Here is a 15,535-nt window from a genome sequence, read left to right as displayed (position 1 = left end):
AAAGGGCCGGCTGGCTTGACCGTTAAAGGGTGCTGTAACCCCCGAAAGTACACTCCAGTCCAAACCAAAAAAAAAATTATTTTCTGTGTTTGTGAATTGTGTGCGCAGTAGCCGCACGTGCATCAACAAAGTAGTGCCAAGCGTGCGCCTGTGTCATAAGTAAAGGGCCGGCTGGCTTGACCGTTAAAGGGTGCTGTAACCCCCAAAGTACACTCCAGTCCAAACCGAAAAAAAATTATTTTCTGTGTTTGTGAATTGTGTGCGCAGTAGCCGCACGTGCATCAACAAAGTAGTGCCAAGTGTGCGCCTGTGTCATAAGTAAAGGGCCGGCTGGCTTGACCGTTAAAGGGTGCTGTAACCCCCGAAAGTACACTCCAGTCCAAACCAAAAAAAAAAATATTTTCTGTGTTTGTGAATTGTGTGCGCAGTAGCCGCACGTGCATCAACAAAGTAGTGCCAAGCGTGCGCCTGTGTCATAAGTAAAGGGCCGGCTGGCTTGACCGTTAAAGGGTGCTGTAACCCCCAAAGTACACTCCAGTCCAAACCAAAAAAAAAATTATTTTCTGTGTTTAGCCGCACGTATATATCAAATCGATATAACATAAATGGAGGATCAAACTTTCTCCGATAAAAATAAAATAGAGAAAGATCAAGAACCACTTCCTCCTAGTGCTGAAGCTGTTGCCACTAGTCATGACATAGACGATAACATGCCATCAACGTCGTCTGCCAAGGCCGATGCCCAATGTCATAGTAGAGGGCACATACAATCCCAAATGGCAAAGTTCAGGAAAATGACCTTGAAAAAGACATTTAAATCAGCTGAAGAGAAACGTAAACTTGCCAATATGCCATTTACGACACGGAGTGGCAAGGAACAGCTAAGGTCGATCCCTAGTATGTTCATGACTAGTGGTTCAGCTTCACATGACGATGGAAGCCCTCCTCCCACTAAAAAAATCAAAAGAGTTAAGCTGGCAAAAGCACAGCGAAGAACTGTGCTTTCTAAGAAGATATCACAAATCCCCAAGGAGAGTCCAAGTGTGGTGGTGGTTGCGATGCCTGACCTTCCCAGCACTGGACGGGAAGAGGTGGCTCTTTCCACCATTTGCACGCCCCCTGCAAGTGCTGAAAGGAGCACCCACAGTCCACTTGCTGATATGCAAATTGAAGATGTCACTGTTGAAGTACAACAGGATGAGGATACTGGTGTAGCTGGCGCTGAGGAGGAAGTTGGCGAGGAGGATTCTGATGGTGATGTGGTTTGTTTAAATCAGGCTCCGGGGGAGACAGTTGTTGTCCGTGGGATGAAAAAGCCCATCACGGTCATGCCTGGGCAGAAGACCAAACATTCCACCTCTTTGGTCTGGCAATATTTCTATCCAAATCCGGACAACAACTGTCTTGCCATATGTACCATATGTAAAGGTGAAATAAGTAGGGGTAGGGACGTCAACCACCTAGGAACATCCTCCCTTATACGGCACCTGCAGCGCGTTCATAAAAAGTTACTGTCAAGTTCAGAAACTTTGGCTAAGACCGTAAGCAGTCCAGGGACACCTAAATCCCGTTGTCCTGTTGTATCCAAGTGCCTGCAAACCACACCGTCAACTCCCTCCTCTTCAATTTCCTCCTTAGTCAGGATCGGAAGTAGTCCTGCAGGCCATGTCACTGGCATGACTGACTCTCCTATCCGGGATTCCTCTGGAGGATCCTGCATTGCTACGCCTACTGCTGCCGCTGCTGCTGTTGCTGCTGCTGGGAGTCGTTCATCATCCCAGAGAGGAAGTAGGAACACCACTACTTTTACTAAACAATTGACCCTCCAACAGTCCTTAGCGAGGAGGATGAAGTACGACAGCAGTCATCCTGAAGCAAAACGTATAACTGAGGCCTTGACTGCTATGTTGGTGTTAGACGTGCGTCCGGTATCCGCCATTAGTGCAGTGGGATTTAGACAATTGATGGAGGTAGTGTGTCCCTGGTTCCAAATCCCGTCTAGATTCCACTTCACTAGGCAGGCGATACCGAGACTGTACAGAAACGTCAGAAAAAGTGTCCTCAGTGTCCTGAAAAATGCCGTTGTACACAATGTCCACTTAACCACGGACATGTGGACAAGTGGAACAGGGCAGACTAAGGACTATATGACTGTGACAGCCCACTGGGTAGATGTATCACCTTACGCAGCAACAGCAGCAGCGTCACCAGTAGCAGCATCTCAGAAACGCCAGCTCGTTCCAAGGCAGGCTACGCTGTGTATCACCGGTTTCAGTAAGAGGCACACCGCCGACAACCTCTTAGAGAAACTGAGGGAAATCATCGCCCAGTGGCTTACCCCACTTAGACTCTCCTGGGGATTTGTGATATCTGACAACGCCACCAATATTGTGCGGGCATTACATCTGGGCAAATTCCAGCACGTCCCATGTTTTGCTCACACAATAAACTTGGTGGTGCAGAATTTTCTGAAAAGCGACAGGGGCGTGCAGGAGACGCTTTGGGTGGCCCGAAAAATTTCTGCCCACTTTCGCCATTCAGCGACTGCGTGCCGAAGACTGGAGCGCCAGCAAACACTCTTGAACCTGCCCCGCCATCACCTGAAGCAAGAGGTTGTGACGCGGTGGAACTCAACCCTCTATATGCTTCAGAGGATGGAGGAGCAGCAAAAGGCCATACAAGCCTATACATCCACCTATGACATAGGCAAAGGAGGGGGTATGCACCTGACTCAAGCGCAGTGGAGAATGATTTCCGTGTTGTGCAAGGTTCTCCAGCCCTTCGAACTTGCCACACGTGAAGTCAGTTCAGACACAGCCAGCTTGAGTCAGGTCATTCCCCTCATCAGGCTTTTGCAGAAGCAGCTGGAGAAAGTGAAGGAGGAGCTAAGACGGAGCGATTCCGCTCGGCATGTGGGACTTGTGGATGAAGCCCTTCATTCGCTTTGCCAGGATTCCAGGGTGGTCAATCTGTTGAAATCAGACCACTACATTTTGGCCACCGTGCTTGATCCTAGGTTTAAAGCCTATGTGGTGTCTCTCTTTCCGGCCGACACAAGCCTGCAGAGGTGCAAAGACCTGCTGGTGAACACACTGTCAGCTGAAGCGGAACGTGACACGTCAACGGCTCCTTCTTCATTTTCTCCCGCAACTGGGGCTGCCAGGAAAAAACTTAGGTATCCTAAGCAACCCGCTGGCGGTGATGCAGGGCAGGCAGGACCAAGTTTGGACATCTGGTCCAGACTGAAGGACCTGGCAACAATTTCTGACATGTCTACTGTCACTGCATATGATACTGTCACCATTGACAGAATGGTGGAGGATTACATCGGTGACAGCATCCAAGTAGGCATGTCAGACAGTCCATACCTGTACTGGCAGGAAAAAGAGGCAATTTGGAGGCCCCTGTACAAGCTGGCTCTATTTTACCTGAGTTGCCCCCCCTCCAGTGTGTACTCCGAAAGAGTGTTTAGTGCAGCCGGGAACCTTGTCAGCGAAAGGCGTAGGAGGTTGCTTCCACAGAATGTGGAGAAGATGATGTTCATCAAAATTAATTATCAGCTCTTCCAGGGAGACCAGCCTCCAGAAGGTACAGAGGGACCTGTGGTGGTGGATTCAAGTGGGGACGAGTTAATACTTTGTGAGGATGAGGATGTACACACTGAAGAGGGTGAGGAATCGGTGGATGAGGAGGATGAGGATGACATCTTGCCTCCGTAGAGCCAGTTTGTGCAGGGACACATTAATTGCCAGCTTGTTTTGTGGGGGCCCAAACGAACCAATCATTTCAGCCACAGTTGTGTGGCAGACCCTGGCGCTGAAATGATTGATTTGTTAAAGTGTGCATGTCCTGTTTATACAACATAAGGGTGGGTGGGAGGGCCCAAGGACAATTCCATCTTGCACTTCTTTTTTTTCTTTGCATTATGTACAGTTTGGGGCCTAGTTTTTCTAACTGCCATCCTGTCTGCCACTGCAGTGTCACTCCTAGATGGGTCACGTGTTTGTGCCGCCCACTCGTGTCGCTTAGCATAGTCATCCAGCTACCTCGGTGCAACCTTTTGGACATGAAAACACTATTGTGAGGTGTGAGGTGTTCAGAATAGACTGGAAATGAGTGGAAATTAAGGTTATTGAGGTTAATAATAGCATAGGAGCAGAGAAACCAACAAATTCTGTGATTTTAGCTGTTTTTATGCTTTTTTTAAAAAAAATACAGATCCAAAACACAAAACCCAGAACCCAAAACACGGAAGGGTGGTTTTGGCAAAACCAATCCAGATCCAAAACACGAAGAAAGATCCAGATCCAAAAACAAAACACAAAACACGAAAAGTGGCCGGTGCACACCCCTACTTTATATTAGTCTGTATACATGTATATTTATCTGCTTTTATATTTAACATTTATATATAAATGTTAAATATAATTGCACATAAATATACATGTATACAGGCTAATATAAACCTGTATACACATGTCAATCACTTTTGGCAGGTTAACAGGCTCTAATTGGTCTTACCTGCCGGCGGTCATCGGGAAGCAGGAACGGAGACTGGGTCGGTGTTACACAATGCTGCAGGGACTTATGGGAAAATGTACCTCTGTCCCTGCAGTTTTCGGGCAATTTAATGTAATTTCTTCATATAACGCCCTTCTGAGATGCGTTATATAAAGTAATGATTTATCGAGTGATTTAATACTTTTTGCTTTGCTGAATTACAAAAAGCGTTAAAGCACTGTAGGGATCAATGGCTGATCCCTATAGGGCGATACTCTGCTACCGTGTTTCCCCGATAATAAGACACTGTCTTATTTTTTGGGGGGGGTCAGAAAAACTCCATAGGGCTTATTTTCGGGGTAGGGCTTATTTTTATTAAATTGACAGCAATTTCAATCATTCAATACAATTCTTTACTTACCTTTATTTTTTTTCCTCTTTTTCTCTCCTCTCCTCCGCGGTGCTGCTGTAAATGACGCTGCTACGCACACCAGCTGCTGCGCACTCACTGTGAGAGAGTGAGACGCTGCAGCTGTGATTGGATGCCACTGTTAAATCTTTAACAGCGGCATCCATTTCATGCGGGGGGTGGAGCTGGGGGCATTTTAGTGTAGCGCAGGCAGGGACTGGACAAAATGGGGATTTTGTTAGGTCTTATTTTCAGGGTAGGGCTTATTTTGGACCATTTTCCAAAAGTAAGGGTAGGGCTTATTTTCGGGGTAGGTCTTATTATCGGGGAAACACGGTAGATGGGAATTAGTGGAGAAGATAATTGCGTTATCTTCTCCATTATCCCGTTGCTGAATAAGGGATATACATAAAAAATGTGGAAATTATGATTTCTGCATTTTTATTGCAAAAAAAAAAAAAAATAGACCCCATAATGACGGACAGCCGCACATGCGTAATAGCTGTGCCTGTTCTGAGCCCAGAGGTAAAGTCATCACATAAGAGAAAATTGCATTTTTACACTATTGGGGCCCATGTCTGAATTTCTTAATACATTGTCCCAACAAATCATTTCTTATTGCCACGATAAACCCTCGTGACGCAGTTTGTGGTTGGCAGTATGTGCAGTAGGCGGCAGGCCATGATAATGAGAGTTGTCTCACCATACTTCCAGCATTTGCCCCTTGGACCTCTTCTCCAGGACCTCCCCGGCCAGTACGGTGCCACCTGTTTAGGCGGCTCTGACATAATTTACAGTCATTTGTTACAACGTTACTCATATATGAATTAATAACTGAATGCGATGGCATTGCCAAAGGACATTTACTCCAGGTTAGTAGGCCTGGATCCTACAATCTGCCAAACCGCGCAAGGTGTTTTATTTATTTTATTATTAGTAGATTCATGGTAACATGGTGTAATTGACCTGCTATCGGGTTGCTATGAATACACGGTTTACACTGGATGTATTAGTTATACAATCAGTCTCTGATGACTCCAGGGGGTAAATTTACTAAAGTGAGAGTTTTTAGAAGTGAGTTTTAGAAGAGATGTTGCCCATAGCAACCAATCAGATTCTAGCTATTATCTGATTGGTTGCTATGGGCAACATCACTTTTAAAACTCACTTCTAAAAACTCTCACTTTAGTATTTACCCCACGGTCTTTCCTGCTTTTCATTTTGTTTCTTTTTTAAAAATAAAAGTCATACAAAATCTAAATATCTTTTTATCATTTCCGGGTAACACTAGAAGGAAGTGAGGAGTCCGGTACACGTTTATCTATTGCAGCTTAGCACCTTGTAAAGCTATCAGAAAGGTCTACAGCAGTGGTTCTCAAACTCAGTCCTCAGGACCCCACACAGTTCACATTTTGCAGGTCACCCAGCAGGCGCACAGGTGTACTCATTACTCACTGACACATTTTAAAAGATCCACAGGTGGAGATAATTATTTCATTTGTGAATCTGTGAGGAGACCTGGAAAACATGCACTGTTTGGGGTCCTGAGGACCGAGTTTGAGAACCTGTGCTCTACAGTATATAAACCAGGATTGTTTAGGTAATAAGATCATGTAACCTGATGATCTGCACAAGTGATGCCCGTTTTGTAGCTTGCGGCACAGGTGGAACCATCAGCAGTGACCGGCTGACGAGCTGTATTGTAGGGACCAGCATAATAGGACTGAGACGTAGGAGTCTATTCACTAAGCCTTGAGAGATTAAATGGAGAGAGATAAGTCCCAAGCATTCAGCTCCTGTCAGTTTACTGGCTGTGTTTGAAAAATGACAGTTTGGAGCTGATTGGCTGAGACTTATCTTTCTCCATTTTATCTCTCCCCAAGGCTTAGTGAACAGACCCCTTAATTTCTTCCACACTCACTCAGTGCTGGCACCTGAAGCCTCCCACTCACAAACAGATGGGCTCGGAACGACTTTACTATATTTTAGAGATGTTCGGGTTCGGTTTTATTCGGTTCTTATCGCCAAATTAGCGCAAGTTCGGATTAGTTCGGATTTATCTTATTGGCTATCCAAAACACGTGATAGCCAATATGATGCCGTTTATGAGAACCGAACATATCTGAGTAAATCCCAAGTAAAACCGAACCGCACATCTCTACTATATTTACATTTTAACACCAGAAAGCATCAGTTCATTGCATTTGGTCTCATGCAGAGTTGGACGCGTTTCATGTCAATTTGCAGGTGTAAAATGCGTCCAAAAAAAGGTGTAATTGTGTGTATATGCCGAGTCGGACGCGTTTCTCTCTGTAGCAGCAGAATATGTGCCAAGTTTATGCCAGGAGATTGTGTTAGTAGTTAATACTACACTCACGTTATGTTGGGCGGATTAAGAGAGGAGGTGCCCCATGTACAAGCTCCATGAGTGGCCCCCACTCTCTCCCGCTGGCGCAGTTGCAGAGTAGACTCTGCGTTTCTCTACTGTGCATGCACAAATCTCTGGGAAAATGGCGGCTGCGTGATTTCTGCAGCGCCAGACTCTGGTGAGGTAAGTATGATGTATGGGTACAGGGTGTGCGTTGGCAATAGCAATAAGAGGATTGCAGAGGTATATTTATTGTCGCAGTCTTTCTTAACTAGGCATAGTGAAGCCTTCGCCAAAGGGAGACACGGCGGTAGCTCTCATCGACCAGGGGACTTCAGCGTTTAGGAGCAAAGGGCTTTCTGCCTTTAGTAAACAGACCCTCATAATGTCCCCTGTATAGATTAGCCCGCACATGATGCCCAGCTTCACCATTTAAAAAAATGGATGCAATTAACAATAAACAACATTCGGTAACCGTCTCCCAGAAGTATCCAGGTAAAGAATTTAAGGTCAGTTATCAAGTTCCTAACAGCATAATATTTGTTTCCAATGACTTTTTTTGCACATCTAATGTTCCGCTGTGGTTTTAGGTTCTTACAAAAGTGACAATGGAGACAGAAGCCACCAGGTCACGGAACAGGGGGGTGTTGGATATCCTGCGGCCTCCTGATAGATTTGGGGAAAAGTACTGACTCCCTAATGCCGCGGAGGTTAGCACGCAGCCCGCCAGGCTGCAGTCACTTCAGCTGGAACACACAGAGTCTCCTAAGAGTTTTTGCCTCTTTAAGTCCCCAAAAAGGAAGCCGCAGTCATTTTTCAGCCGGTGAAATGCCAAGACTGAAATTCACTGACTCACAAGCTTCGTACACTTTCCTGGCTCATTGTCAGCGCTTTAGGAGTGATTTCCTTGCCAGGCCAAGCAGCTTTTTTTTTTTCCGTATGAACCCGTGTTAGATCTGTCGACCTTTTATACATGAGGTCATAGAATATTGTTCCAGACCTTCAGTAAAAAGCGCATTTGTCCAAGGAGAAAATACACGTTTGTGAAATAGGCGACACTTCTATGCCCCCAGGTCTGGGGAGAAGAAATAGCTGTAATAGAATTCTAAAAAGTGGAAAAAAAATGTTAAAACTTCCCATTATCAGTTAATCTCTGGGCCTGATTGTTACAGATCGCTATTGCGATCGCAGCCGCGATTACGCAGGCAGGTCTGTTGCGAAAATAGGCTAATGACTGCAATCGCAAACCTATTATCGAGGCGCCCAAAGCCAGCATAGAGACGCCCACTACCACTCTCGCACATCCGTAATACCTCGCAGTCCTGTGTTTACATCGGGAACATCGAGTAACATCAGCCCCTCACGCACATTTACAACAGGTCTGACCTTACTCAGACATTGCTAACCTCCGCGCACACAGTGAGTACACAAGCTGCGTATGCCGTCATGGTGGCTAATTTATGCACGCCCCTGTAACGGCGTTGAAATGGACTGGCAAGCCTGCGTTTCTCCAACCACACCCCCAAACGCTGACGTCCCATCCCTCTGCCTGCGATGGCTTTGTATCTGCGTAGGTGAACGCAGAGCAATCGCAATGCTAACTCGCGCGCTGCGATGTTTACGCATGCGCAGTACACAAGAATCGTCCGTCTGTGTTCACTATCATAATAGCGATCCATGCTGAATCAGGCCCCCGGTTTGTTCTGGTTTCCTAAGGACTATACATTGAATTGCAGAAGACTTTAATTATTTATAAAAGACAGGTGTTTGTATAAGGCGGGAGGGCGCGTCGCGGGCCTGTACTGTGGATAAACGTATTCTCAGATATAACACTATGAAATGGAAACATGGAAAATGCACGTTTTGTCCATATCTGAGACCTGTGACCATTTCTCCCTGGTGCAGACTTTCTTAGAGGCCCATTTATCAATAAATATTTGTGGCTTATTCCCAGAAAACATACGTTTTTGGGGGGTAACCGCAAACATTTAGTATCCCCCACATGTATGACAGAGGGACCGCAGCAGATATCTCTGATACCTGCTGCGATTCCTCCCTTCCCGCCGGCAGCCGCAACCACAATAGGTTTCTATGGAGGATGTGATGCAGCCATACTTACTAAGCCCCTGGCCCCTGCAGCTAACGCCATCTCAATAATTGGCCGGGAGAGGGTTCCATAGGAACCTCCCCCGGCAATGGGCACCACACATGAGTGGTATGTAGACCGTGCGTTCGCTGGAATCCCGGCGCAGGAGTGAAGCGCTACTGATACTGTCACATCAATCGCAGTACATCGCAGGAACGGGCTCCTTTTGGATGCGGCTATGGGCGCTATTATTGTGCCCAGATCGCATTGCAAATGCGATCATTAATAAATGGGCCCCTTTATGTTGCTCTGTGTGGGATGCCATTATTCACACCTGATGCTGTTAATCTGGTTTGGTATTTACATGTGACGTTTGTGTGCGCAAAGATAGATGATTTAAGATATATCTTATTGTTAGTGGGATGGTAAAGGGATCGGGCAGGGCTGTGGGTGCTCACTCTGAAGGCTAGACCCCCTTCGCTGGCAATGCCTACTGCAGGAGATACTGGACGTTTGGCAGATATTGCAGTGAGTGTGACCCCCAATTGACCACGATACCCAAAAGGGATTGTATCAAAATCACTGGCATCATGATGGGGGACTGTGTTGGTACAAAATGACCACCAGCTGCCCCCGTGTTATCGGTTCTCACCTGACCTCAGCAGCAATCTGGTTGCCCCGTCTCAGGATTACAGCATTTGGGGCCGGTTTTATATTTCGGGGGCTGCATTGGTTCTCCTGACTGCTGGGAATTGGTGTAAGCTGATGCAGAGCTGAACGTGTGTCTGTTTGTAGATCGTGTCTTGCATGTTTACATACTGGGGTCGATCCAATTAACCGCGAAGGGTGCGAGTTGCCGTTGCAACATCGAGTTGCCGGAATCTCTCTGAGCCCAAACTCGCTAAATTTTGCTCGCAGCTCTATGGGGCTGCAAACAAAATTCCACGCATTCGGGCTGCCGTAAATTGTGCCCACTGCCGCGATGACTCGCACCAATGAGATCATTGTGGCTAATTGGATCGACCCCACTGTATATGTTCTGGAGTTGAGCATACACAAGTGCATAGTCGTGTGTATTTCAATCTCATGTCTATTTACATCGATTCAGCTGCGATTGGATCCGTATGACGCTGAATTGCCCATAATCACTGTAAGTTACGTATGCAGGTCCCCAACGCTTGCGCAGTTTATTACAAAGGGCCGTATTCAAATAGGCTGCGTAAACGGGTTATCGGCGATAATTTATCACCGATGACGTAATTTTCACCATTTTCACTTATCCCCATATTCAATTTCAAAGACTTTTCACAGGTGCGAAAGTCTTTGTCAAAAAACGGGGATAAGTTTTCACCACTGAATAGGTGTCGAAAAAAAAATGCAGAATTGGGGTTTTGGGGTACAGACTTTAAAAAAGTACCCTGCAGCCCTTGGAATGTCCCCTAAAAGTTATCTGTGTCAAAAAAAAAGTAGCATAGGACAAAAGTGATTTCGTTTTGGGAGCGATAAGAAAAAGTTGGGGGACAAACTTAAAAACTAGCGAAAAATACTCAGGGTGGTCCCCAAGTAGGCGGCAGGTGTTTTCTAAAATGTGGTTGGTTGTGGCAGGTGGATTTTTGAAGAATTTTTAAGGTTCACATCAAAATATTCTTGCACCCATTTTCATGTACCCCAAATTTGATGGGCCTAGTTGTTTTAAAAAAAAAATGTTGCTAGATGCTATTCTTCACCACTTATTCAAAGACGCATAAAAGCACCTGCCGACACCTTAAAAAACCACAAATATCTTCAGCAGGCCAATTCGGGGGTACCCATAGTGATCCCCCATGTCAGACCATCTTTTGGGGATGACCGGCTGATTTCCCCAAAAGTGACAGGACTTTTTGATACTTACCTTTTAGCCGGGTCCCGTTTTCGCCGATTCCTAATTGAATACGGGGATACGTGGCACGCGCCCGATACTTTACCCCCAGGAAAACCTGCGATGATGGCGAAAAGTCCGACCTCTGACTTTTCGCCTCAAATTGAATATGCCCCAAATTGTGAGATCCAAACACAAACCAAATAGTGTGCAGCCACCTCACAAATCTCCACACAAAGCATATTTATCTACCGGAGGTGGGGGCAGCCAGGCCGGCAGAGAGGGGTCGTGATGGCCGAAAAGTGGGTGGTGCAGGGTGCGTAGCGGCACAATAGCTTCATCGTGGCCCCGCCCCCCGCTATACAATGCCTGTTTTCTCTGCACTGGGGGCTATGATGATGCAATTCACCCCGAATCGCATCATCTGCCCCCCTGGACTGCTAACTTATGCTCTGTAAGTGGGTGGCTGCAGGGGGAGAGGTGCAAGTGGGTGGTCCACAAGTTTTGGGAGCCCGACCGGCCATTCTGGGAGTGTAGGTAAATATGACACAAAATAGGGACGAGTTACATTTTACAAAGCAGAAGAGACTTTGCTATACAGATTTAGTCACATTTTAGAAAAAATTTTTACTGATTAGGAGAAAGTTGCCTTTCCTTATCAGCCAATCAGATGTTTCCTTTCATTTTCTAAATCGTAGAAAATGAAAGGAAACATCTGATTGGCTGATTTACATTAAACTATAGCGCAGTTATCAAAATATATATATAATATCCAGATTTTCATGTAGGGAGTATCTGTAACAGTGACAATATTGCTAGAAAAAATGTCTGATGAAACAACAGTACAGATTTACACCATATACTATTAAAAAAGATATTTATTTAGGATACAGAAAACATTTTTATTTATCTTTTCCCTTTAGTAAGTAATAAGTTTGTGTTTCTCTGCTCTCCTAGGAAGTAGATGGATTTTTTTGGTAGTTTTCTTTAAGGATTTTAAAATAATAAGTATATTTAAACTATATATTTATGTGGAAGAAGGTTTCTATATGAATCTACTACATGATGATGCTGTAAAAAGTTTTGATAAAATCCACCTAGAAGTTATTAATGGGCGACGTCTTTCAATAAAAGCCACAATTCAGGTTAAATTGCTCCTAATCCGGGATGATCCCTTCCTCTCACATCTCCCATACATCAACGTCTCCCAGAATATCCCGCTTATCCCCAGAATAAAAGATATTCCCTGTAACATGTCCAAGTCATCAGCGTTTCCAGTGGCTGCGCCACGCACCTTGGCAGCTCTCCTGGGTGTCCCTGTTGTGTGTTAAACGCTGACCTGCACATGTCAAAGGAAACTGTCTACTAATTGCACTGCAGTCTGGCCTGGTAATTGTGATTGAAGGCTCAGTCCTCTCCCTGCCCCGGGTCACAGAGAACACTCTGCAAACAGCCCAGCGCTCCCTGTCAGTCTCACTTTACAGATGCTCCCTGATCCCTGGATGAAATCAATCAGGAAGCAATCTGGAGTATGTGCAACTGGAAGAGGGCCCTGCGGAAACTTTACCTGACATGTAGTCTAATTGTACACTAAACCCTAAAGCTGACAGTTACAGCTGCAGCTCTGTTACAACGTATCAGCTCCCCCTTCCCAGCTGAGACTCCTCCCACATTGTTAGTACAGCGTGCTAACCGTAAGTATTTATTACCGCCTGGGGGGCCCGTGTGCAGTGCCCCCCTCTGTGTAGCGCCTCTCCTCCTCCCTACTTTCTGCCGGCGACGCCATCTTCTGTGTGATATTTATGCGTGGAAGTTGGCATACGTGCCTACTCTCCCAGAACGTCCGGGAAGCTCCCAAAAATCGGATGGCGTCCTGACCGCCCAGAAGTGTGAACAAGTCACCCAGCCAGCCACCATAACTGAAACGCTGGAGCCATGTTTCCTACGTGCGGGATCACAGATGCAGGATGCGACTCGTCCCCAAAATGGTTGAGTCACGTCTGCGTTATTAGCCGACACTCCCAGTTGTCTCCCCCAAACGCTCGCTGCCTGTTTATCATACAGCGAATGAAGACTTGCAGCATGTGACTACGATAATAATGTACCTCGGGGCATGCACAGTGAGGCTCAGACGTATATGCCCAGGGGCAAAACAATGACTGATTTGCTAAAATATCAGCACTGCATACAACTGTGATCCAGCCCCATCTGTGACTTAGACATCTCAAGACACGGCCATATATACATTGGGGAAATTAAACTTAGATCGAAGGCAAAAAGAGCAGCCAATGGTCTCTTTGCAATGATGGACACTAATGACATTACTGGGAATAAATGATGTCAGCACACTGTATGGATTAATGGATTTCTCTCCCGTGTCATTTCCACCAGTAGTTTTCCAACAAACTCACATACAGTACATCGTGGCCATGCACTCACCCGAGAAATGCGAGATCCATTTAGAAATACAGATTCACAAGACTCAGAGAGGTTGTGTGACTTTCCTACTAAACGTGACCTGGGAGGAGTGGGAAAACCACCCTGGACCCCGAAAAAGTGGCAACTGAGATAGCAGGGCCATATAGAAGGCTGTTAGTGACAACTGAGATAGCAGGACCAACTGAAATACAGAACCATATAGAAAACTGTTAGTGACAGCTGAGATAGCAGGGCCATATAGAGGGCTGTTAGTGACAACTGAGATAGCAGGGCTATATAGAGGGCTGTTAGTGACAACTGAGATAGCAGGGCCATATAGAAGGCTGTTAGTGACAGCTGAGATAGCAGGGCCATATAGAGGGCTGTTAGTGACAACTGAGATAGCAAAGCCATATAGAGGGCTGTTAGTGACAACTGAGATAGCAGGGCCATATAAAAGGCTGTTAGTGACAGCTGAGATAGCAGGGCCATATAGAGGGCTGTTAGTGACAACTGAGATAGCAGGGCCATATAGAGGGCTGTTAGTGATGACTGAGATAGCAGGGCCATATAGAGGGCTGTTAGTGACAACTGAGATAGCAAAGCCATATAGAGGGCTGTTAGTGACAACTGAGATAGCAGGGCCATATAAAAGGCTGTTAGTGACAGCTGAGATAGCAGGGCCATATAGAGGGCTGTTAGTGACAACTGAGATAGCAGGGCCATATAGAGGGCTGTTAGTGATGACTGAGATAGCAGGGTCATATAGAAGGCTGTTAGTGACAGCTGAGATAGCAGGATCATATAGAAGGCTGTTAGTAACAACTGAGCTAGCAGGGCCATATAAAGGGCTGTTAGTGACAACTGAGATAGGAGGGCCACTTAGAGGGCTGTTAGTAACAACTGAGATAGCAGAGCCATATAAAGGGCTGTTAGTAACAACTGAGATAGCAGGACCATATAGAAGGCTGTTAGTGGCCATAAAGAAAGTACTGGAGGTTCTTCAAAGGTGTAACATTTTTGTACTGTTTGTTTCCAGTCTTGTTTCAGTAATTTCGCACACTCTCACACACACACACACATTCCATTAATATTGCCAGGCAAGCGTAAAAGCAATTTCAAAAATATCCTCTAAAGCTAGGGCAGCAAACATTGCTTGCAGTAGAGAAACTTCTGCACAAACACAAATGTGAGTGCGCAGGCAAGCTCAGCAACAAATGAAGCTTCCAGGATCTGAGACCCAGAGCAGACTATCATGCGTCGACAGGCTGTTGCTGACTATCAAACTTCATTTCGAACATCCCAATTGGACAAACAGCATGATGCAAGGCTTCAACAGCAACATGTTACACACGCTAATTTGAAGAGGGCTGATTGGGCTTCTATTCGAAATGCGGCTTTTCACTATGATCCATTCATTGAATACAGCGATCACCCTCTAATAACAATCAGGAAGATGGACAAGGAGTGTAAACTACGTAACGGTACGAAGTTAGGTATTGTGAGTCCCATATTGTCTACAGATCTACCACTCATACCCAAAATTCCTATAATACCTACAGATCCACCACTCATACCCAGGATCCCCATAATACCTACAGATCCACCACTCATACCCAGGATCCCCATAATACCTACAGATCCACCATTCATACCCAAGATTCCTATAATAACTACGGATCTACCACTCATACCCAGGATTCCCATAATTCCTACAGATCCACCACTTATACCCAAGATTCCCATAATACCTACAGATCCACCACTCATACCCAAGATTCCTATAATAACTACAGATCTAACACTCATACCCAGGATTCCCATAATACCTACTGATCTACCACTCATACCCAAGATTCCCATAATACCTACAGATCCACCACTCATACCCAAGAT

The sequence above is a fragment of the Taudactylus pleione genome, unplaced genomic scaffold (genome assembly GCF_031769625.1).
Source record: "Taudactylus pleione unplaced genomic scaffold, aTauple2 ptg000447l, whole genome shotgun sequence".
NCBI classification, from domain to species: domain Eukaryota; kingdom Metazoa; phylum Chordata; class Amphibia; order Anura; family Myobatrachidae; genus Taudactylus; species Taudactylus pleione.
This window is presented reverse-complemented; position numbering follows the sequence as displayed.